We start from the raw sequence: 25,497 nt of genomic DNA on the forward strand, positions 1-25,497 counted from the left end.
TTAGGAAACTCTTTTGGGTATTATTATGAAACTAAAAATAAATATAAAGGAATGAATGTAAAGTGTAAAATGGAAAAGATGAAAAAATAGGAAATGGACTGTTGTGGAACAAATCTGGCAGACACTAAAAAATCCTGCTGTGAGGAGCAGGCATATAGTCTCTGTTAGGACACCTTCATGCAGGATCAGTGTGTTTGCATTCTATGCCCAGCTTTGGCTCTGGTCTCCAGCTTCCTGCTATTCCTGCCATCCAGGTGGGAGACCTGGATTGAGTTTTCAGCTCTGGGTTTTGGTATCCAGCCCACGGCAATTACAGGCATTACTTTGGGGATTGAACCAGCAGTTAGTAACTCTCTCTGTGTCTAGTCTATCTGTTCACCTCTTTAAGAAAATCCCTTTGTGAGATAACCTTGATATAAACATGAGTCATGGAGATGAAAAAGTAAAGATATGAATATGTACAGGGAGAATTTTTGTGTTGTAAATGGTGGAATATAGTGACTGATAGATAAGGAGTTGACAAGGATGCTGTACAAGGTTCTTAGTTTAAGAAGAGAGGCAAGTCTTGAGAGGAATGATAATGAATTTCCTGTTTAGAATATGTTGAATTTGAGATGTCAGAGTGTCCTCCAAGTGAAGATATAGAATAGGAAATTATATATACAGGCATGGTACTTGTGAGATTTTTGAGCAAATGACAATACACTAACAGCGGCAATAATAGTTATATATATAACAGTATATCTATCTATCTATCTATCAACTGTGTGGCTAATTGTATTTCCATGCTGTACACAAAATATTTTCTTTTTTTTAAGGTTACTGATTTTTAAAATTTTGGATTAACATTCAATTTTACATTATTATGGGATGCAATATTTCAATAGATATGCATAGCATAAACCAATGATACTGGGTTATTAGCTCTTCCATTTCATTTATCATGAATTATAGCTACCCGACTGTTCTGTGGAACACCAGAACCCATTACCTTTACCCAATTGTGTTTTGATGCCCAGTATCCAGTTTCTGCTCATCCTCCACCATTCTCATCAGTTGGTAATCACGGTTTTAGAATCACAAAGGTTGTGTGTATAACCCTGCACCTGCAGGGCAGCTCACCACCACCTTCACTGTGTATGTATATGTGTGTGTTATATATCATATATATATACATATGAGATGTATGTATATAGTACCCAAGATGTATAATCAGCCTAGATGTCTATCTGTGGATGAATGGATAAAGAAAAGATAATATATATACACAATGGACTATTATGCAATCATAATAAGAATGAAATACTGACATTTGCAACATAATGGATGGAGTTGGATATCATCACATTAAGTGAAATAAACCAGATATACCAAGTGTTTTCTGTTCTATGCGTCTGTCTCTATCTCTGTTCTTATGCCCGTTTCTTCTGTGTTAGACTGTCCTTTCCCTGATTCTAGATTTATTTCTACCAGGGACAACGTTTCTAGGTTGTGGCAACAACATTTTTTGACTTTCCAATACTTCCATACTTTACTCCCTCATTATTCTTCAGTTATTTTAGTGGTATTTTGGGAGTTTGCCATCTTGGAATTGAAGCCAGAACTGTGAATTGAGGCATTATCTGCTTGCTCAAGTTTGATCACATTTTGAAATGCATTAAACTTTTTATGATAATATTTAATGATTTCATTGTACCAAATTGCATTCCAGTGTAGTCTGAAAAATATGGCTGGGTTCAGCATTGTGTCGCAGCAGGTTAAGCTGCTGCCTGCAACACTAGCATTCCATATGAGCACCATTTGCATCACAATTGCTCCACTTCCAATCCAGTACCTGCTAACATGCTTGGAAAAGCACTGGAAGCTGGCCCAGTTCCTTGGACCCCTGGCATGCCCATGGGAGACCTATATGGTATTCTATGCTCCGGGCTTTGGCCTGGCCCACCTTGTTGCTGGGGCCATCTGGGAAAGTGAACCAGCAGATGTAAGATGGCTCTCTTCATCTCTCCCTCTCTCTGTGTCCTTCAAATCTATCAATATCAGTCAATATTTAAATAAACCAGAGCTTCAATGAAATGTTGATCTCTTCACTGTCATGGAAAAAATGATTCTAAACAAATTTAAGATCAAAATGCTCTAGTTTTCTCATCCTTCTTTTTCCAAAAAGAGAACACAAGAAATGATTCTTTATATATTTTTTAAAAATAAAATCAAAAGCTATATTGAAAATTTAGAGAATGTGAAAAAGTGCAGCAAGACATTTTTAAAAGCATCCACAACACTACCACCCATATGTAAGTACTGTAAATATTTGTATATATTTGTATATATTTCCGGGTGTCCCACATGGGTGCAGGGACCCAAGCACTTGGTCCTTCCTCTACTGTTTTCCAAGGCCATCAGCAGGGAGCTAGATCGGAGTGGAGAAGCTGGGATTGGAATCAGCGCCCACAAGGGATGCCAGTGCCATAGGCAGAGGGTTAGCCTACTACGTCACAATGCCAGCCCCCTCTAAATTATTTTTTAATTAATTAATTTATTTGAATGGCAAAGGATGAGAGCAAGATAGAAAGAGACAGACAGAGATCTTCTATTTTCTGGTTCATTCCTCAAATGGCTGCAACAGCTAGGGCTGTGCCAGGCTGAAGCAAGGAGACAAGAATGCCATCTGTGTTTTTCACATGTGTGGCAGGAACTCAGGTACTTGATCCATTATCTGCTACCTTCCAGGTGTATTAGTAGGAATCTGGGTCAGAGGCAGAAGTGGAACTCAATCCCAGGAACTGTGATATGGAATGTGGGTATTGTAAGTGCCAGGTTAACTTGCTAAGCCACAGCCCTGACCCCTAGTTTCTTTTCTATGCATAAATGTGAAAGCACGTATTTTTGTGTGTATACAGAAATACATTTTGTAAAATTAGGATACACTATTAATCCTTCTTTTAGTAATATAGCATAAGCACCTTCACCATATATTTTATCTTTAAGAATATTTTAGTAGTGGCATGTAGTCAATGATATTGATACTCCATAATTTAATTAAACTACCGTTGTTTTCAAAGATTTCTTTGCCTTCATAAATAGTTCTCAATAAGCATATTTATAAATAAATTTGCATGCCTATTTTAGTAAATACGAGAAAACTCCCTGAAGGGTGTGAAGGTTAGCTGGCTGTGACACGGAACACCCATTGGTCACCAGGGTATTTTCAGTTTAATTGACTGGCTAGATGCAAGTCCCATTTGAAACCACCTGGTCCATTCGACAATCAGAGATAAAGCAGAGTGTTCTTTGCTTGTGGTCTTATGTGTAGCTGCATGGGCTTGATAACTAGTCTCCAGAGGTAGCCTCCTAATGAACCACACCTCCAGATACTCACTCCCCTGTGCAGTCCCCTGTCCACCTTGAATTTATGTTGCCTCTGTGAAAATAACAGGAAGAATTGCTACATGACTTTCATGAGTAGTCTACAAGAAATTATGCAGCCTCTTTTTGTATTTCTGTAATATTCATTCTGGGGAAGTCAGTCAAAATATATTAAATAAAAACCCAGCTATATTAAGAATGTCATTTCAAGGAAGTCCAATGAGGAAACATGAGAAAAATGCTTTGATATTGCTTTGTTTTCTTCTATATTTGTTACCACATATAAAATAGACCTTTGAATATTTCATTTTCACTTTCAGTGTAAAGAACACATAAAAGTATTGCAAATAGCCAAGAAGAAAAACTAGCAGGACTAAAGCTTGGACAGCCTTCAGTTGAGCCAGCTGAAGTCTCAGATGTATGAGTGAAGAAGTCTTCTTGGACAGTCAGCTCAGCTGAGTCTGAAGATAGCTCCAGACCCAGTCATCATTTTATTAAAACCATTGAGGGATGGTCATTTAGCCTCGCTGTTAGCACATTTCACGTCCCACACCAGCATGCCTGACCCTGATAGCCACCTCTGTCTCCTGGCTTTAGCTTCCTGCCAATGCAGACCCTGGGAGGCAGTGATGCTGGCTCAAGTTACTTGGGTTCCTGCCACCCACTTGGGAGACCTGGACTGAGTTCCTGGGTGCACTGGGTTCCTGGCCTAGCCAACCCCAGTTGTTGAAGGCATTTGGAAACTAAACCAGAATATGAGAGTTCTCTCATTCTCCCCTTCCTTCTCAAATAAAAAAAAAATCCTATATGAAAATGTGAAGCCTCAGTGAGTTTAACAACCCAGGAAGGCCAATAAGCATTCAGAATTAGAAAAGGCAAATAACTTGTTTTTAGGGCTATCTAGTATGAAGCATTAGATAACTGGAGCAATGGGCATTTGGAGAGTACTTCTAAAGTTCATGGAAAGTGTATTATATTAAATAAAAAGCTATGCATTGATTTCAAGAATTTTTGCACCACAGTAAACTTATTTTTTAATTTCCTTTGCTCAAGAATTTATTGAAGCAGCCTCATTTGTTTGATAGAAATACTTGGAAAGACTTCCATGCATCCCCTTAAGACCAGCCCTCTTCTGTTAGATTGAATTCCCAGAGGAAATCCTGAAGGGCCACACCAAGAGGTGCGTGGAAACAGAGCCATTGACTCTTAAAGACAACTTGGGAGACTGTGTACAGTTGGATTCAAGAGGAAGATGCTACTCCTATTGCAGTGTTTTCTTCTGTATTTAGAATAAATGATAGGCCTTTTGAATTTTCTCATTCCGTGGAAGGAATCCCTAAAAATGATGTCAGTGTAGGAATTATATTTAGTCCCAGTGTGAAACAAACCAATGAACACAACTTACTTCAAAATTATGAGCTAGAATATTTATTAGGTTCATCACAGCAATCATTCTCATTACTAACATTTATTTAAATGAGCAAAGCATGTGACGTTAGGTGCTCGTATTAAGGGTATGTTCCTAAAGAAATAAGGTCTGAAATCAACTCTGTTTCCTACAGTGATAGCAAGTGGCATCTTTATTTTTCCTATGTAAGTTAAATCATCCTTATCAATGCTGCTGAAGTTATGAACTGTTTGCTGTCTGCTTCTAGCACCATGGGAGCACCCTATAAAAAGAAAACATGATTATGGTCCATGAACAGGTTAGAGCAGGTAAGACTAAACATCAGATAAGACCGTTACAGGAGTGGAATCACTTCAAGTCCTAAGCAGTAACCAAAGTTGGCCAGGCCTGCAGAAGGACACTTTAAAGAGACTCAGAAAGGCAATAAACCAGAAAATCAAACCTCTGATAAGGAGAGGATGCTTTCTAGAAGTGAGTGTGATGGGGAGATGCATTCAGATTTGATAAGAAAAGTTGCCAAGTTCTTACAAAGATTATGTATGGGTATTCAGGTTGAGAAATGAATAAAAACAATGTTTTCCAAAGAACATGTCAAAATTAATGTTATAGCATAGATTAAGAAACACATCATAGCTTTTCTTTTTTTTTAAATTATTTTATTTTGTTTAAGGAATACAACTTCTCTTTTTCTCCACAGTAGGAACATGCTATTTTGCTCCTATAATTGTGGATCTGTTATATCATTTATTGGTCCTTGTATTTCGGTTTATAGTCCTTTTTTCCTGAAGCTTCTCCAAAATTGGAATTATTGGATAGAAATGCACTCTTTATTAACATAATTTTGCTATATTCTAAAAAAAACCCCTAGGTTTGAAGTAGATTAGTAGGCTATACAAACCCAAATCAGTCATATTACATTAAAAACAGACTTTGTAATACTAATAATTTTGTTAGTATCAGATGCCAAGCACAGCCTTTCAGATGTAAAGAGAATGACAAGGAACAAGAACACCATAAAAAGTGGCACCAGGGCTGAGAAACACCTTCTGGCAGATCCACGTGGGTCACTGAGTATTTCTTGTGTGTCCCTGTTCGTAGCCACCCATCCTGATTTTCCAGTATGTGACCGCTGTTCTCAACTGTTGATCTATCAAATTTCCATCTTAGAGTTATGATAAAGATTTAGATGACTTCTCCATGACTGAACCTTTCAGATTACTAAAGCCGTCCAATTTTGCTTATTGTTTCTCAGCACAGGTTTTGCAAGTACAGGAAGTATAAACCGCTGGTTTTGATTTTACAAATCCCTGGCTAACACTGGGCACGGATTTGAGGTGCTGTGTAAGGTGCCCTGAATACGTATATAGATGGCACCAGAATTACCCTCAACTCCACCTTTCTTGTGCTTCTGGGCTATTTAACTATCACAAGAATTTTTTTTTTCTCAGTGATTTAAGATGCAGCTTCAGATTCCTTCTCAACACAACATTTCATGGAGCTGCAGCCAATCAAAAGGAATTGATAAGTAGATTAAAACCTAACTGCCATTCATGACACCCAGGAAAGTGTAAATTCAAAAATGTTCTTGTAATCTGTCAAAGTCACCTTTAGAAATTTAGATTTCCCCTTGCCTTTCCTAAATAGATTTTTCACTTTAATTAGATGTATGATTACTTTTCTTGTCTTTATACATAGGGGCTGATCAGCCAAATGTAAGTGTTTAGTTATAACCTTGCAAATTCAGAAAGAAGCTTTAAATCAGGATGAAAAAAGAAATCAATGAGTTTAATTAACACCATTGTTGAGTAGTCAGCAACTGTTTTGAACTTCTAACTTTTCAAAATAAAAAATGAAACTTTAATTTTATTATTCTGAAGGCTTTAAAACAAACTGTATTTATATCTTTGTTGTTAACATCTATCAGTTTTCAGATGAGCTAATATCTGCAGGTAGAGCTTGACACATGTAGCTTTATTGATTTTTTTTAAAAAAATTCTTTATTTATTTGAAAGGCAGAGAGAAACAGACACATCTCCCTTATGTTGGTTTATTCCCCAAATGCCTGCAACAGTTGGGGCTGGGCTAGATTGGAGTCAGGAGCCAAGAACTCAAACGAAATCTCCCATGCGGATGACAGGGACCAAATTACTTGAGCCATCACCTGTTATTCCCATGGTGCTCATTAACAAGAAGCTGGAATCAGGAACAGAGTAGGTACTCTAACCCAAGCACTCTGATAGAGGATGTAGGTGTCCAGGCTGTGTCCTAGCACTGCACCAAATACCCACTCCCACATGTAGCTTTAGATACTGATCAAGAGTATTTTAAAATTCCTATCACAACATTGAAATTCAGAGTTCATAAAAAATAGTATTACAGAAATTCAAGAAAATAGCTTGCTTTCAGTATTTTCTTGCATGCTATCTTCTGCATGAGACCTCTCTTGACTTTCTTTTTAAAACCTCAGTAACTCACAGACCATCTGATTTCTTCATTTGTTCCATTGCCAAAGCTACATGAACAGTTTCATACTTTCCCTATTTCACTTCTAACGTCCCATACATTTCACTTATTTGTTATGTTTATCCACCAATGGGTTCTTGGTGTAGAGAACTATACCCAGCATATAGTGGATGCTAAATGAATATTTGTTGACCAAATTGAATTCATGGACTATTTTTAAAAGGCCAATTACATAATTTTGAAGAGGGAAGCAGTAGGCATCTAGATATTTATAACTTGCATATTTACAACTGCTGGAGTATCTGTATTTACAAGTGTACATTTATTTATTCATTCCACAGGTATCTATTGATTTTCTTCTGGGTATCTGCCCTCAGAAAAAAGCGGTTTTTGGTCTCTCCAATTTTGCAGATTAGTGGAGGAAGCTATAATACAGTTTTATAAATAGTATTATTAAGACAGTCTCAGAGTGATAGGATATATCTAGGTATCTTTGTCCTAGGCTGACTGGGTCCAGGTTCTTGCCTCCAATGCAAGGTAGAATTTGAGGGAAAGATGTAGGCAAAGGTCAGCAGACAAGCAACATTTATTTGCAGACAAAGTGAAAGTTCACACTTAAGGAGTGCAGACAAGCTCAAGAGAGAACTGCATTCAGTGAGATTTTGATTCATCCCTTTTTTCTGCCAAGGGCTATTTGCATATTTGTAACATCACTTGTGTGCCATGCAAAATTATCAACTTAAAAATTAGCCTGCTTTAGATTTATTGAATTGAGTCCTGCCTGCGGTTGCCATGGTAGGGCCAGACCCAAAGACTTTGCAGACCTTATGGGGGCGAGATGTTCTCCACCACCGCAAGACGCGGGGGTGGCGCCAGGGCTGTACTTGAATATTCATAAAGGATGGGGTTTGAGGCAAGGCTTGAGCGCCACCCATTTCCTTGCCGTTCTTTGGAAATCTTGGCCAAGTCGTGGTGCCAGGAGCATGGTGGGAATAGGTGTGTCAGGCATAGTATTTTTATTATAACGACTTAATAATTAGCTAAATGCCATCATGTGGATGCAGCTGGCAGCCCTTTTGGGTCAGTTCTAAGCAGTGAAACTGCAGTGGCCATGGTTTCCTGCTGCACAGGAGGGGTGGTGTTTGGGTGGCGCAGCCAGGTTGCCCTGCAAGTGGGATTGCAACAAGGGGTCGGTGCCCCCGCTCCTTTTTGCTAGCTACTGCCCGACTATATCATTTTAAGATAGCGCTCTAAACAGAAGATCTATACCACACTTTGTTTTAATTTTTTGTTGGCCTCAAGGATCTTCACATGGAGACTGTATGAATGTGTGTGTGTATAATTTGCTTTCAAAGGTAATGGAAGGAAATTATTACAAGGGTTATTAAAAATAACTTTAGAGAGGGAGTGATTTACTTTGATCACCAACCTGGAATTACAAGGAGGATCTTCAGAAGTTAAAGGGAAATACATTTGATGACAAAGCTGTCCATGGATTTCAAAATGTTTTCACACCAAGATAAATTTATTTAATTTCATTTCTGTGAACTTTTTGAAATAATTTTTTAAAATAGAAAATGATTCAAAATCTTTCTTCTATTACAACTTGATTTCTTCTTGTTCATGTCATTTTACATGGTATTTGAAATGCAAAAATCAGAATATAATAATAGAAAATGAGTAAATTATGATATTTGTCATAAAATTAGTGCTAAATTGTGTGTGTGTGTGTGTGTAATTGGAAGCACCCTTTGATTCTTTTTTATATAGCTTCTAACTTAAAAAGTATATCTAATTTAAAGATATGGGATTTAAAGTTAGAAGAAAACTTAGAGAATAACTGAGGTTTTGGGACCAGTGTTGTGGCATAGTAGATTAAGCTGCTGCCTGCATTGTCCACATGCCACTAGTTCAGGTCCCATTGCTCCACAACGGATCCAGCTCCCGGGTAACACACCTGGGAAGGCAGCAGAAGATGCCAGTGCTTGGGCCCTGGTCAACCATGTCGGAGACCTGTATGGAGTCCTAAGCTGCTGGCTTCAGTCTGGCCCAGGCTTAACCATTGTGGACATTGGGGAATGAATTATCAGATGGGAGGTCTCTCTTGATACCTCTCTCTCTCTTTTACTTTGCCTTCCAAATAAACAAATAAATAAGTAATCTACAAAAGAACAAAAAAGAAAATATCTGAGGTTTTATTTTACAAATGAGAAAACCGAGCTCCAAATAACTGAATGAACTTGACAGAAGTCTCACAGTTAATACAACAATGGAATTCAACACCAGTTTGCTGATTGTCAGTCTGGACTTTCTAGTGCACCTTTCTGTAGTTGATTTAATGTGGTACTCCTAGGCTTTGCCTGGCTTGGAAAGGAGTTTCTGTGTAAGCTATCTTGTCCTCAGAGTACATACAGTAAACATCCCTTGTAGAACATGTCATTGAGGATGCAATTATGCTAGATAACTTTTAACTTGTTTCTACAAAATACTTTTCAATGGGATTCATTTTTTTTACATTATAGTACAAATCTTTTAGATTTTAAATCAGAAAACTACGTATTCTTAGGTGAATTTTATTTTTCTAGCAAGAGCTGAAGTGTATGAACATACTGATTTCACCCCCCAAATTCATTTGAGACCTTTTTTTTTTTTTTTTTTTTTAGAAAAAAAAAATGAGTAGCTGGTTAGGTTTTTGCAGGCTTTTGCTTTGCTCCTTTGATTACAGGTGAAACAAAGGGAAAAACAGGATACATGTTGGATTAACAAACAGGATGGAGAGGCTGCAGACTGGGGACAGAGTCTGTTGACTGCCTTTCCTGATGGTATAATTAACAGCATTTGCAGCAATGTGCTCAGTCAGAAGACACTTAATTCACTCTATCTGGTGATTATGAGAGTGATGAATAAGACTTCTATTATCTTTTGAAAAGGTATTTGATCATGTCCCTAACTACGATAAAGGAAGAGAAATGTTCCCATTATCGTGAGTTTAGAATTGCGAAAATGTAGCAGAAACCCATCCTGACCTTCAAGGTAGTGTGAAATGTGCCTGCTGTTGCTTTCACTTCCCATGTACTAAGTGTCATCGAGTATAAGGAAATGAAGTGCAATTACTCATTTCTTGACGTTCGTTTATTTTCAGCACTTAAAGTGTGGATGGATTTCTGCCTTCAGACACTCCTCCTGTTTGTTGCTTCCCTTTGTTGTCAAGAGTCTGGCGATCGCTTGCCTGGGCATTATCAGCCCTGTGCTTTTTCTTTTGGAAGATAATAAAGGTCAAACATCCCCCTAGACCAGTGAAGTATGTTCAAATCAATAAAGCAGGATTCAAATAGCTCAGGGAAAGCTTCAGAGTTTCATCTGCCAGACGATTGTGAACACCAGAAGGTACTTGTTTTTATTTGTTTTTCTTTTTTAAGACTCCAACACAATTGACACACAAAGTAATTTATTTGCCTTTTGGAGCTTTCTAATAGAATAAAAAAAAGGGATAGTACTGTAATGAATATCTTCACGGCACAAATCTTGGATTATATTGGTATTGCATGGGTCAGTTAGAAAAAAAAGTACTTTGATTTATCGCATGAGATTTTACTTTAGTTATAGAAATGTGAGCCTCATAGGTAAGCACTACTTAGATAAGAATTTGTGAAATGAGTTTGTTGGTGTTTGATGGGTCAACCTTAAATAATTAGAATATGGAAAGTTTTTTGTTATTTCAAAATGTGAGATATAAATAGGCCATTTTTGTTTGTTTTAACCTTTGGCTGTATAAGTCAGTATTTCTTGCCCCAACAGTTTTAATTAGCATTTATTATTCTAAAAAAAATAGAAGAGTGGCCACTATTAGATTTTGTTTCTTCCTTTTGTCTTTAAGATCTGGTATTATGTGTTTTAGCCCATTTGTGTTGTTACAACAAAATACTATAACCTGGTTAACTTGTAAATAAGAGAAATTTATTTCTTGTATTTTGAGTGGCTGGGGAGTGCATAATCAAGGCTCTAGCAGTCAGTGTCCTGACAGAGCCACTTCCTGTTCATAGATGGTGACTTCTCAATGGGTTCTGCCGTGGTGGAGGGGGTGAATGAACTACCTTGGGCCCACTTTATAAGGGCATTAATCCCATTCGAAAAGGCTCTGATTTATGACATAGTTGACATCCTATTAGGTCCCCTCACCTAATACCATCACCTTGGGAGTTAGAACTTTAACATAAATGTCAAGAGAACACTGACATTCAAACCACAGCATGGCTTTTGTTGGTTTTAATTGGCTTATTTACATTTTTGCTTGAAGGGAAGAATGACACAGAGAGAGGGAGAGACAGAGAAAGATATTCCATCTGCTCATTTAGTACCCAAATGGCCGCAACAGTCAGGGCTGGGCCAGGCTGAAGTGAAGTGCCAGGAACTTCATACTGTCTCCCATGTGGGTGACAGGGACTCAAGTACCTAAGCCATCATCAGCTGCTTCCCAGGCACAGTAGCAGGGAGCTGAATTGGCAGTGGAGCAGCCAGCACTGGAACCAGCACTCTGATATGCAGTGCCGGTGTCGGGAGCAGTGTCCTAACCTGCTGCGCCACAACTCTGCCTGAGGGTGTTCTGTTCTAGTAGAAGTTCCACCAGTGAGAATCCACTGAAGTAAGTGTTTGTATTCATGCCAATCTGTACCTCAGTATAGTATTGACTGGCATTGTAAACTTATCCTGCAAAACAGAACATAACTGCAAACTGTCCTTAAGAAGTTTTGAGGCAGAAACATGGGAGCATCACTTGATTCACATTAAGGATTGGTTAACTGATAATTCAAAGATGTAAAATTAGAAAACCTTTTGGAACCTTGTAAGTCTGACATAGAAATGTGAGTACAATAATGGAAGTCAAACATTAGAAATTTATAATTGCCGGTTTAATTTAAGCAATATATTTCAAAGAAATATAATTAGTTAAATCAACAATCAACTTAATGTTGCTACTATATACTGAGACAACTTGAGTAACCTCTGTTCGTAACCAAAAATTTTAAAGATTTTATTTATTTATTAGAGAGGTAGAGTTACAGACAGTGAGAGGGAGAGACAGAGAGAAAGGTCTTCCATCTGTTGGTTCACTCCCCCAATGGCCACAATGACCAGAGCTGGGCTGATCTGAAGCCAGGAGCCAGGGTCTTCTTCTGGGTCTACCCCAGGGGGATGCAGGGGCCCAGGTGCTTGGGCCATGTTCCACTGCTTTCCCAGGCCATAGCAGAGAGCTGTATCAGAAGAGGAATAGCCCGAATTCGAACTGGTACCCATATGGGATGCTTGCGCCACAGGCAGAGGATTAACATACTGTACCACAGTGCTGGCCCCACCAAACAGCTTAAAAATCACTTTAACATAAGTTGTTTTACTTGTTTCTCATGAGAGGTTGATAAGACTCTTCAACCCTTCAAAGTTCTTCAGTTTTTTAAATTCAATGTTTTTGTTATAGTAAAATATACATAACAAAATTTACCATTTCAACCATTTTTAAAAATTTCTGTTGATTTTTTTTGAAAGGTTGAGAGAGATTGTAAGAGGCAGAGAGAGATCTATCCGCTGTTTCACTCCCCACATCTCCATAACAGCCTGGGTTGGACCAGGCTGAAGCCAGGAGACTGGAAATCAATCCTGCACTGCCTCCAAGGCTGTGCATCAGTAGGAAGCTGGATCAGAAGCAGAGGAGTCAGAAATCAAACGAGGCAACCCAATGCTGATGTGGGTATCCCAGGCAGTGACCTAACTGCTGTGCCAATGGCCCATCCCCATCTTAACCATTTTCAAGTGTGCAGTTCAGTGGTATAGAATGCATTCACATTGTTGTGCAACCATCACCACCATTTATATACAGAATATTTTCATCTTCCTAACTGAAACTCTGTACCCGTTCAACAGTAATCCCCCCATTTCCTGCTCCCTCCCACCCTTGGCAGCCATCATTCTACTCTCTGACTTCTTTAGTTTGATTACTGTAGTTACTTCATATAAGGGGGATCGTAAGGTATTTGTCGTTTTGCTGCTCGCTATCTCACTCAGCACAATGTTTTCCAGGTTCATCCATGTTGTGACGTGTCAAAAATTTCTGGCTATTAATTCATGGTGTGTATACACTACATTTTGTTTGTATTTTCATCTGTAGATGAACATGGGTTACTTCCACCTTTTGGCTGTTGTGAATAACGCTGCTATGAAAATGGGTGTACAGATCTCTCTTTGAAACTGTGATTTCAATTGTTTTCAGTGTATGCTTAGAAGTGGTATTCCTAGATGCTATATTTAATTGTTTGAGTAAACATCATACTGTTTTCCAGAGTAGTTAAATCATTTTATATTCCTATCAGCAATGTGCAAGTTTTCTGATTTCTCTACCTTTTTGGTAACACTTGCTATTTTATTGAAAAAAAATTTTTTTTGACAGGCAGAGTTAGACAGTGAGAGAGAGACAGAGAGAAAGGTCGTCCTTCCCTTGGTTCACCCCCCAAATGGCCACTATGGCCGGCACTGCACCCATCCGAAGCATCCGAAGCCACAGGCCTCACTGAAATTTTTTTTGAATTCTTGGGCTAATAGAAGTGGTGTGCATTGCATTGTAATTTTGTTTTAAATTTCCCTAATGATTTGTGATGGTTAAGACCTTTTCATATGCTTATTGGTCATTCATATATTTTCCTTGATGAAATGTTTATTCAAGTTCTTTGCTAATCTTTTACTTTTTGTTGTTGTTTGTTATTAGTGATTAGTTCTTTATATATTCTGGCTAGTACTCTGTATCACAAAAGAAATTTACAGATATTTCATTCCATGTGTCACCTTTTCACTTTATTGAATGTGTCCTTTGATGCACAAAACTTTTTTATTTTCTGTGAAGCATATTTATCAATATTTTCTTTTGCTCCCTGTGCAGCTGATATTATATCCAAGAAATCAAACAGTGAGTGCATAACAAGTCAGGGCAGTTTCTGTTTAGTAGTACAAAATAAATCCAAGTTGCAAGGAATGGAGAAATTGAAAACAGCAAATACACACGACTTTTCTAAGGTGGTTTTGCTGCAAAAAAAAAAAAAAGAACAAAAAAGGATAGATAGATACATTATAGAAGCAGTACAGCCAAGAGCAAATTTTAAAGAGTAAGAAATAACAGCATGTTTGTGTGTTGCTGGGAAGTATTCAATGAGCAGGGGAAAATTCATGCAAAAAGCAAAGAGCTAGTTGCTAGAGCAATGTCGTTGAGTAGGTGAGTTTGAGAAGTCATGAGATTGGTCTCAGATAGGAGCAGAGAGTTTACCTATACCATCAGGAAGGAAGGGGAGGATATGGAGGTGCAGCTTTGTGAGTAGAAGTGGCACTGGAGCTCTACTGATGTGGTTTTGATTGATTGCTGAGTTTTCTTAAATAATTAAGAATGCGTCATAAGCTTACTGTGAGAGAAGGGAAGAGAAGGCATATGTTTATGATGCGTGGAAGATGTAGAAAAATCACCTAGGAGAGTAAGTGGGGTAGGAAATATAGCATAGTAGCCAGGCATTTCAGGGTTACACAAGCCACTCCTAGATTCAACTGATTTGTTAACAAGACATACAGGACAGGGCATACAGCCATATATGATTTCTTATGGTGAAAGAGCACAAAAGAAATTAAACAAGGATCACACGGTATCAGGACTGAACATCTAAGTGTAGTTTTCCAGCTGAGTAGCATGCTTAATTTCTTCAGTAACCAGTTAGGCAGCACATGTGAAATGCTGCTTCCAAGGAAGCTCAGTACTGGGAGTTGGTCATGCAGAAATTCTGAGTCTTGCTCATATTAAAGCTTTAGACTTCCAGGTGGAAAGCCAGTGTTCTGAATGAATCATCGTCCACACAAACAGTATAGGCCCAGTGAACCTTCTTATCAGGGAATGGTTGACTCCTTCCTAAAAATCCAAGTTCCAAGATAGCAGTCAAAGGCCAATTTTGTAAGTAGCTCTCTGTAAGGATAGCCTTAGACATCCCTGGTCTACAATGTGACTTCTTTTCTGCATGCTGGGATATACTTGAAAGCAGGACCCATTTAAAAGCAGTAGTCATCATTTTAAAGTAAGAATGAACAGCATAGCTGTGTTTTCTTTCCCATCCATTGTTTGGCATAGAAAGTGGAGAGTCAGATTTAACTTGGGTCAAAGTGTTGCAAGTCACTACATCAAATCATCAGAAATGCAAGTTGAGAGTGTATGAAGAGGAGCCGTTATAAATCTACTGTGAAATGAGAAGTGAGCAGTGAAGACAAAGCGGACATTGAAGGGTGATACTGTGAGGAGAGAAAAATAGAGGTCAGAAGAAATGAGGGCAAGGGACTATTGGAGAAGAAAAGGGAGGGAGTGGGAAGGAGATGAGGTGGTTAGAGGTGGAATGTATGGATCTCAGACTGTAAAGATGTAGCTCTTGATAAATACAAGGTCTAGGTTTGCCCAAGAGCTGAAGGGCAGGATAATTGAAAGAGGAACTTGTAAGAAGCTAAAGAACTTATAAGACAGCACTGGAAGGCCTTTCTGGGTGAAATAACCAAGAATTAAGTCATGAGTAGTGCTGGAGAGAACCACAGTGAACTTGTGGGTGATGCTTTTTAGAAATGAAGCAGAATGTCTTAGGAATTGGCCAATGATTGAACCATGAAGTATAGGAAGTAGAGTGTATAGAGACAAGATATTTAATGCAGGTGTGAGTGACAATGAAGCAGTGAGGAGAGGAGCAAGTTGTACCTCAAAAGCCAGCACATGGTAGGAAAACAGCCACTATTTTATAGGTCTGGATAGAAAGCACAGTCCTTAGAGAAAGCCAGGCTTCTGCTATATGTACCAAAACAGTGAAAGGAACTCCAAGAGGAGATAATGAAGACAGAGATTTGGATGGTGGTGGATTTTATTTCCATATTCAATTTAATTCTCAAAAGCATAATGCAAATATGTGGCAGGGTGGTGAGTGAGGAGGACCCTGTTAGAACTTTATGAGAGTTAAATTATTGGAGGTGAGGAAAGACCTCAGACACTGAGGCTTCTTTTTTTTTAATTTATTTTTTATCTTTATTATTTTTTTTTTGACAGGCAGAGTGGACAGTGAGAGAGAGAGACAGAGAGAAAGGTCTTCCTTTTTGCCGTTGGTTCACCCTCCAATGGCTGCTGCGGCCGGCGTGTTGTGGCTGGCACACCGCGCTGATCCGAAGGCAGGAGCCAGGTGCTTCTCCTGGTCTCCCATGGGGTGCAGGGCCCAAGTACTTGGGCCATCCTCCACTGCACTCCCTGACCACAGCAGAGAGCTGGCCTGGAAGGGGGGCAACCGGGACAGAATCCGGCGCCCTGACCGGGACTAGAACCCGGTGTGCCGGTGCCGCTAGGAGGAGGATTAGCCTAGTGAGCCGCGGCGCCAGCCGGTAATGGAAGTTACCAGGCAGTTGGACTCCTGACCTTTCCCAACATCTCTGGCAGAGCTCTTGTGCTTGACCTGTCTAATGGTAGAGGCAGAAGTTCGAGGGTAGGAACGGTGGTTGTGCTGGGGGAGGACCTGAATCAGATCTCTCTCGACCCTCGTTGAGGGAAAGATGCCCTCCCAGCTGGTCTCTGCTGAGCCTCTCAGGCACAGAAGGGCTACGGAGAACTTGGATCACATCCATCTCTCTCTTGTTCCTTCAACACTTCATCAACAGATAAAGTGTTAGCACTTGATTTATATCAGAGTGAATGTAAGTCAGTTTCATAAATAGTTTTGGAGATGAGTCTGAAAGCCTGAAATACGGGAAAGAGAATAGCAATTGAAAAAAACAAGAGTCCATTTTCCTGTTTTCTATTCCTTCATTCAGATGGAGAAATCGTCATCCAAAAAGGCACCAAAGCTGGAAAGGGAAGGACAGAGGCAGAAGCTACTTTTAGAGTAACTTGGTAGTGAGGTTTTTATGTTCACATGTAAATTGTTTATGTGTAAGTAAAAGACAGAATATAATGAATTCTCTAACTAGACCAGGTAAAATCATTGTCTAGGAGCACTAAACAATGAAAGCAAGAAAAGTGGGATTTTGAATTCTTTGTGCAGTCAGTTCTCTAAGTCTCAGAGAAAAAGAAAGGTTGTATTTAGAGAGTGAGATTTTTTTTCTTATGCTTTAAATTCATCTTGGGCGTAAAAAATACTTTCCTTACAGTGAAAAGGATTGTTGATACTTTGCACCTACATACACTGTCTGTCCTAAAAGTTAGCATAGCTGCAGTATCCTCCATACTATTTTCATCTCATCAGGGAGCCAATTTGGAACTAAAAACAGATCTGAACAGATTTGATAGGGCAAAGCATTTACTGATTTCATATAATTCAACCTGTATAACTGCCCTACTTTGTAATAGTTTGATAATACACCTGATCAAAAAGCACTACAGTAATGATTCTAAGAATCATAATACAATATTGACTTTGCTCATCTCATCTGCTTCCAAATGGACCCCCCCCCCCCCACACACACTGGAAAACTCATCACTGTGTAACTTTTAATCATTTTCTAGTGAAGAGTTGCCTAGCTTCGCAGTTTGTCAGCACTATCTGAGGTGTTGACTGGCTTCTTAATTAAAAGGGAGACACAAACTGGTGCTGGGGTTTTTGAGTCTGTAGTTTCCTGTCATCATCAATTACCCCATGGTTCGTTTTGAGAATTTTCTTAGGCCTGGGACTCCAGAAGAAAACAATGAACTTGGGTCCGAGATTCACAGGTATGGATGAGACCTAAATCTTTACTAACTAATTATAGGTTGTTTGTGAAAAGAGGAACGTTGGGCTAAGATGAACAGTGGGATTGGACATGGTAGAAGACGTGTTTGGATTTAAATCCTGGCTCTGCCTCTTACGGGCTCTATGACCTTGGACAGGTTGCTTGATTATTCTGAGCCTCAGTTTGTCTGAAGAGTGTATATGCTGCAGCAGTGTTGTGAGAGCCTGGAAATACCTTCAGTGACGTTCGTGCTGTGTGATAAGTACTTGCTTTTTATTACAAAGATTTCCATTAATCCTATGATGATGTATGGATTTTTACATTGAAATTTCCTTCTGTTTTTCTTTTATTCTTTAAGGAGGGGAGGAACATTTTTTTTCTCTCCTCCCTGTTTAAGCTCCAGCATAGACAAATCTATCCCCTAGAGTACATCTTGTTCATGCCTTGTCTGACATTTGGATTAAAGCAGCTATATTGGATGCCTCTGAGCTTCTTTCTGTGTGTGCGTATCAGCCGGAGGGCTAGTCAATGCCGCTGTTCTAATGTGCTATAACAACCTGTTTTGTTTAAAGGCAAGGCTGTCATTTGATGGAAGAATCACGTTTATGAACATTCCCATTTGCTTTTCTAGTAAAGACATGTGACAACTAATCTCATGTATTTTTCATCCAAAAGGAGTAAATGCTTTCAGTTTGTAACAAATTGACCTTTAAGCTCTATTTAAACTGGAAAGTGGACGCTGTTAGTTTTGATATTTGTTGTGTTTGAAATTTTACAGGAAAAAGATCAGCAATATAGAGAATTTTTTCTACGCCATTAAAGTATAGTAATTTCATTGTCTTTTTGTGAGAAATGAGGAGAATGGTTGCCAGGAGACTAAAATGAATCTTAGGATATTAGATGAAAAAAATTTCCCCTACCAGCTACTAGAACAAAACCTGCAAAGGGAAAATACTCACAGCAGCATTCCCCAATGGCTGGAGCTTTACACTTGGTTGGACACATCAATAAAACTTGTCCAGAAAATAAAGCCAGATATTTTATGCCTACACATATTTGGGGATAAGAGACTTTGAAGCTTCCTCTTTCAAATTTGTTTTATACCCTCAAATTATTGTAGTCTTTAACTTGCCTATATTGGTTGACCAGCATCAGGTATTTTAAATCCCTTTCACACCTATCATTATTTCTTATTGTTCCTATACATATATTTTCATTTTCTTTTTGACCACTGATGCTTTTCAGTGAGTGGTTTCAGGGCTATGTGAATCCTGTCCCCAGCCCCTGTTCTGTGACAGCCAATTATTTATTGTGATTCTTAGTTTTTGGTTGTCCATGAACAAGTGTAGTATGGTAACTGCTAGCCCATCAGTCCTAATATTTCTTTTTCATAGAGCTTATTCTGAGGAATGCTTCAGGCCCTTCTCTATCCAGGAAAAATTTAATCCTTTGCAAAATCTCTATTGGCATTCAGAGAACTTTTATCTCAGTGTTCAATGCAGAAAGCTAATATTTTTTAGGGATCAATTCAAATGCCTTCAAAGATCAAGCAGTTAACAAATAAGTGATGTGGGAAACTGGGGAACTAGAAGAGAAGAAGGCAGAGTGGAGTCTGGGGTCACAGAACATTACATGACTTCTGCAGATATCTGCAACACTATGTCTAACTCGACTCAGCTAACCCCTGCTTGCTCCATCTGGTCAAACTGTTGATGATATATTGCTTCAATTTAATTCTTACAGTGATTGGCTGGGGATATTTTATTATTCCTATTTTACAGATAAGAAAGTTGAGGCTCAGAATATTTAGATAAGTTACCCAAGGCCATAGTGATGTTTAGGAAACAGAAACTGAAAATCCTATCCTCTGCTCCAAACCCCATGTTAATTCTCTTTGAATAGAACTGCTTCCATAGTAGCTTGAATGTATCCACAAGTTAATCAACAACTCATTTATCCAACCCAGAACATTCTGGCTCATTCCCTAGTTTTGCAGTGCTTAGAATGTTACTTATCACATAGAATGACAAGACTAGATATTATTAGCTAGATTCTGGTATTTATTATAACTAAGGACTTCCTGAAATTACAGAGAGAGATTGTTGCCTATATGTATTTGATTGTTTGTGGTGAACTCGAATTGGGGAGATTTATCGCATTATTAAAATCCTTGAAAGCAGCTGTAGTCTTCAAATTCAAAGAAAACAAGGTTAAAGTTTACCGTCTGAAGTTTTTTCTTTCTCTTATGACACAAGAAGAAGTGACTTATGAAAAACTCATACAAAAATATAAATTACTTATGAATTATGAATTAGAGGATAATTGGCATTTTAAAAACTTCTGGGCCGGCGCCGTGGTTCACTAGGCTAATCCTCCGCCTAGCAGCACCGGCACACCGGGTTCTAGTCCCGGTTGGGGCGCCGGATTCTGTCCCGGTTGCCCCTCTTCCAGGCCAGCTCTCTGCTGTGGCCAGGGAGTGCAGTGAGGATGGCCCAAGTCCTTGGGCCCTGCACCAGCATGGGAGACCAGGATAAGCACCTGGCTCCTGCTATCGCATCAGCGCGGATCAGCCGCAGCTGCCATTGGAGGGTGAACCAATGGCAAAGGATGACCTTTCTCTTTGTCTCTCTCTCACTATCCACTCTGCCTGTCAAAAAAAAAAAAAAAAAAAAAAACTGCTGAAAATATGCTTCTATAAATTTTTTGAAATCAAATACTTTGTTAAATTTATATTTAAATGAAAGCCTTTAAATGAAAACTTTCCTTTTCCTTTGAATTTATTTTTCATGATCCAAATTTTTCAAAAATTTTGTTTGAAACATAGAGGAACACATAGTGAGTACAGACTACAGAGACATAGGCATACAGGGACAGACAGAGACGGAGAGTGCCTACCCACTGGTTTCCTCCCCAGATGTCTGCAATGGCTGTGGCTGTGCCCAAAGCTGAGATTCAAGAATGCAGTTCAAGTCTCCCATGTGGGAGTTAGAAGCTTTTACTTGAGCCATCACTGCTTCCTCCCAGGTTCTGCATTAGCAACATGCTCAAAACAGGAGCTGCAGCCAGAGATCAAACCCAGGTACTCTGACGTGGGGCATGGGCATCCTCACAGGACAAACACCATCCCTAATGTTTAGTTGTTAAATTCTCCTATAATTTATGCGTTGTCTAGTCTAAAAGTATTTATTAAAATTATAATTATTTCTTTTTTAAAAATACAATGCTTTTTTTTTTTTAAATTTATTTGACAGAGTTAGACAGTGAGAGAGAGAGAAAGAGAAAAAGGTCTTCCTTCCGTTGGTTTACCCCCTAAATGGCCGCTACGGCCGGAGCTGTGCCGATCCAAAGCCAGGAGCCAGGTGCTTCTTTCTGGTCTCCCACGTGGGTTGGACTGGAAGAGGAGCAACCAGGACTAGAACCTGGTGCCTATATGGGATACCGGCACCGCAGGCGGAGGATTAACCAAGTGAGCCACAGCACCGACCCCTATTTATTTCTTTACTTAATGTATTTCTACTATTACAGAAATTTGTGGAAATATACTTACCTGTTCTCCATTTGTTTTTGTAAAATATATGTTGAAAGGGACATGATAACCACATAAGTTTAATTTATGTTATTATCTATATTTCTGTTTTCATCAAATTATTATTGAAAACACTAATATTAATAATTTAACTTGGAACATTACTTTTAAGACTTAAATTAAGTAGCTGTACACCTTATAAATGAACATAAAAACAAAAAAGAACAAGATACATGTGTGTATCACATATTTCTGGCAAATGTTTTGTAAAAAAATAAAAATTTAATAAAATCAAAGTTTCTCCTCTTCACAGAATGATAATCATTACAGTGAGAAACTGCTATTTAAATTATTTTCATGTCTATAAATAATCTTTTATTGGAATACTTCATGATCTTGGTTTTGTATTAAAAATGTTTATGTGTTGTATGCTTGTAATTTTCTAAGATGGATCTTGAATTACTTCTACTCAACATATACACACAATGGTAACTATGAGGCAGTAATGGATATGTCAGTTACCTTGAGTGTGGTGATCACTTGACAGCAAGTATATCAAAGCATCAAGTTGTCAACTCCAAATACACACTGATTTTTAGATCAATGGTATCCCAGTAAAATTGTTGAAAAATAGAGATTTTTCTAGGGAAATCTTAGGAGTGGTGTGATTGGGGGAGTTACTGTTCTCCATTTTCCACCATGCTTATAGCAGTCTTTTGGCTATTACCATCACTGCTCAAAGACCTTGTATGGTGCCTACAGTTCAGATCAATAATATCCCACAAAAGGAACAACAAACAAGTGCACAGTTAAACCATAGAGTTTCAAGGAGAATGAATGCATATGATTAACCATATAACTTATTGTCCAAATTAGAATTTGTTTTCCTGAAAAATGGTCTGAAGGCAGAAGAAGCACGCTTTCCAGTAATAAAAGGAAAAAAATTCATGATGAATTCTATAAAGTATACTGCATTTTGGTTGTCATGTTTCTCATTACAACTGTTGGAAGCTGTCCAGCTCCTCTGGTAGAACATTACTATTCAAAGCTAATGAATAGCCCCAGATATATCTGTATTCCAAACTGTTCAGAGGCTTTCCCATATTCTGAGCGCATCCTATGCTGATTTTTTGCCTCCTAAGAGCAAAGGTAATATTTGTCACAACGTGAATAACTTTAAATTGTCTCAAAATAAATAAAAGCTTCGTGATATGGAATTTACTTTTTCTGATCCTTGAGATGCTACTGGATACATGACATTTGCTTCTGTTTTAAATGCCTAGAATTTTATTTTTCTCCCTGTACATTTTAAAGCTTCATTATTGGTATCAAATTTGTCCTCTTCATTCTGTCTGGGCCGTGTGTCCTTCTGCAAGGGGGCAGTCTGTTGGATTTACCGTCTGCTGTGGTTGGCGCTCCCATGGGAATTCTGAAAAACAACAACCAATTAAACTGAGGCTAGTAATGGATGCCTCACCAACCACTTTATTTATTCAAGTTTATTCTCCTATTTTAGTTCTCCTCTTTTTAGCTACATAAAAATTCTGTCATTTGTTTGTTTCTCTGTGAACCCAAAGTAGATTGCAGCCAGTCTTCCTGATTATGGCCTACTTGTTAATTCACAACCTAATTGGAGGAAAAATCAACATGCAATAAATGACCTAATTACTCTTCATGCATTTCTACTTCACTTGGCTCACTATAATTCTATACTCATTTGCCATCATTCTTTCAGATTTGACCTCCCGATTTTACCATCCCAACCCCCAATTACTTGATGCGATCTGCATCTAGCATATCAATTTTTAAACATCATGTTTCAAAATTGTAAATATCCCACTAGCCACATGTAATAGACTGATTTGTGTTCCCCTGAAATGTATTTTCTGATTCTTAACCTCTGATACTGTGAATTTTTTTTAAAGATTTATTTATTTATTTGAAAGTCAGAGTTAGAGAGTGGAGAGTCAGAAAGAGAGAGATGTCTTCCTCTTCCATCAACTGGTTCCCTCCCCAATTGGCTGCAATGGCCGGAGCCGCACTGATCCGAAGCCAGGAGCCAGGAGCTTCTTCCAGGTCTCCCACACGGGTGCAGGGGACCAAGCACTTGGGCCATCCTCCACTGCCCTCCTAGGCCATAGCAGAGAGCCGGATTGGAAGTGGAACAAACCACGACTCAAACCAGTGCCCATATGGGATGCTGGTACTGCAGTTGGTAGCTTTATCTGCTACACCATAGCACTGGCCCCGATACTGTGAATTTTACCTTATTTAGAAGAGGGTTTTCAGCACGCTGTGATGTAGTGGGTAAAGCTTCCGCCTGCAGTGCTGGTATCCCATATGGGCACCAGTTCAAGTCCAGCTGCTCCACTTTCAATCCAGCTCTCTGCTATGGCCTGAGAAAGCAGTAGAAGATGGCTCAAGTCCTTGGGCTCTTGGGCCTGCGTAGGAGACCTGAAAGAAGCTCCAGACTCTGGGCTTTGGATTGGTACAACTCTGGCCATTGTGGCCATTTGGGGAGTGAACCAGCAGATGGAAGACCTCTCTCTCTCTCTTCCTATCTCTCTCTCTCTCTTCCTCTGCCTCTCTGTAACTCTTCCTTTCAAATAAATAAATAAATCTTAAACAAATGAAAAGGGTTTTTGAAATTAAGTTAAATATCTAAAGATATCAACCTGCAAACAAGACACTTAATAAATGATGAGTATTCTTTTGAATGATGAGTATTATAAATGATGAGTATTCTTTTGAATGATGAGTATTATAAATGATGAGTATTCTTTTAACGATAGAAAAGGAGAAGACACACTGAAACACAGAAGAGGAGACTGCATGAAGCTGCAGGCAGAGACTGGAGTGATGCATTTGAACCAAGGAACAGCAAGGATGGCCAACATCCACCAGAATTCAGGACAGAGGCATGTAATTTCTCCCTTAGAACTTCCAGAAGAAACCAGTCATGCCAATGCCTTGATTTCAATCTTCTGAACTCTAGGATTGTGAAAGAATGAATTCTTTTGTTTAAAAAACAATTTCTAAGGACCCCAGTTAAGTTTAGAATGTAAGTTGTAACAATAATTACTCTTGCTTGGCTTTGTCTTTGGAACTGACCACAAAAGACATTTTCCATGGAGCTCAGGCCCCTAACAATGTCTACTCACAGAAAGAGCCAACTGTGAGTTGAACAGAGAAAGTCTGGAGCTAAGAGTACATTTTGCTCTCCTCCATCTTACCCCTGATATTTGAAAAAGGTCTTGTGTGGAATCAACAAGTTCTGAGGTCTTCCACCTGCTTCAGGTGTTTGTTTTTCTAATACAGAATTTGGACAGGCCTTGCTGGGCTAAACTTTGACTACATCTTTTGTGAACACACAGCAGCCTATTCATATTTCTCTCTGTCCGTGCAGCTTTTTTCAACTACAGACAACCTTTGTGTTCTTTAATCAGGACCTGAGGTTAGAGCCTGCCATTGTAGGTTGTCTGGATTTGGGAAAGAAAAAAGAAAACAAAAAACAAAAAACAAAAGGTTGGTGTAGCATCTCATCCTTCTCTTATTTCGTTTATTGCTTTTGGTCTTACTGTTCTGAGTTCTTCCCATGTTGATTGGATTGTTTGAATCCTGTATCTAGGTTCAATTTGATACAACTCATAAAACTCTAAACTGTGGCTTGTACTCTGGCCACTACCCACCCTAGCCCATTTTCTGCCTGGAGTGAGATGAACTTCAATCATCAAATTTTGCTAGTGTTGAGACCCTCAGATGAGATGTATGAAAGTACTGGATCTAGTTTGAGATTCATATGGGGATTTCCAGTACCAAGAAAATATATATACATAATACACATTATATATTATTTTTATATATATTTCCATTATTGGTGATAATTGTAAGATAGCAGGACCAGCACTGTCGAGGTGTATGAAAATATAAGGTGCAGTAGAATAAAGTGGTGTATCTTTTCCAAATGATGCAGTTTTTTTAATTTCAA

This window comes from Oryctolagus cuniculus, chromosome 14 (assembly GCF_051225735.1).
Source record: "Oryctolagus cuniculus isolate XC-2025 breed Fujian yellow rabbit chromosome 14, ASM5122573v1, whole genome shotgun sequence".
In the NCBI taxonomy this organism is placed as follows: Eukaryota; Metazoa; Chordata; class Mammalia; order Lagomorpha; family Leporidae; genus Oryctolagus; species Oryctolagus cuniculus.